General features: G+C 51.2%; 1 non-coding gene across 1 annotated transcript; it reads right to left on the minus strand.

The window, feature by feature from the left end:
- Nucleotides 1-328: 328 nt before the first annotated feature.
- On the minus strand, nucleotides 329-482 carry LOC128295766 (5.8S ribosomal RNA). Its single transcript, XR_008286317.1, has one exon. It is a non-coding gene; the product is annotated as a 5.8S ribosomal RNA (ribosomal RNA).

The raw sequence follows: 482 nt of genomic DNA on the forward strand, positions 1-482 counted from the left end.
TTCTCAAGTCGGGCTTTTCTCGGTTCGCTTTCATTGCTACTGGGGAATCTGGTAAGTTTTTTCTTCCGCTTATTGATATGCTTAAACTCAACGGGTAATCCCGCCGACTAAGAATGCGATCACGATGCCGAAGGGTTTAAGGGTCTCGATTGACAAACGCGCACGACTCGAACGAGGTTGCTTACAAGATACCACCGATCGTCGCGACGATTATGTCGACGAGGACTCAAATTTAGGCCAACCACCGGCCGTGAGGGCACGGAGGCCAATTTTCACCAGCGGTCTAACCGAGTCCCGAGGGATCGGGGTTAGATGGGGCGACGATGCGTGACACCCAGCAGACGTGCCTCACCTTAATGGCTTGGGGCGCAACTTGCATTCAAAGACTCGATGGTTCATGAAATTTTGCAATTCACACCAAGTATCGCATTTCGCCACGCTCTTCATCGATACGAGAGCCGAGATATCCATTGCCAAGAGTC

Source organism: Gossypium arboreum, chromosome 7, assembly GCF_025698485.1.
Source record: "Gossypium arboreum isolate Shixiya-1 chromosome 7, ASM2569848v2, whole genome shotgun sequence".
NCBI classification, from domain to species: domain Eukaryota; kingdom Viridiplantae; phylum Streptophyta; class Magnoliopsida; order Malvales; family Malvaceae; genus Gossypium; species Gossypium arboreum.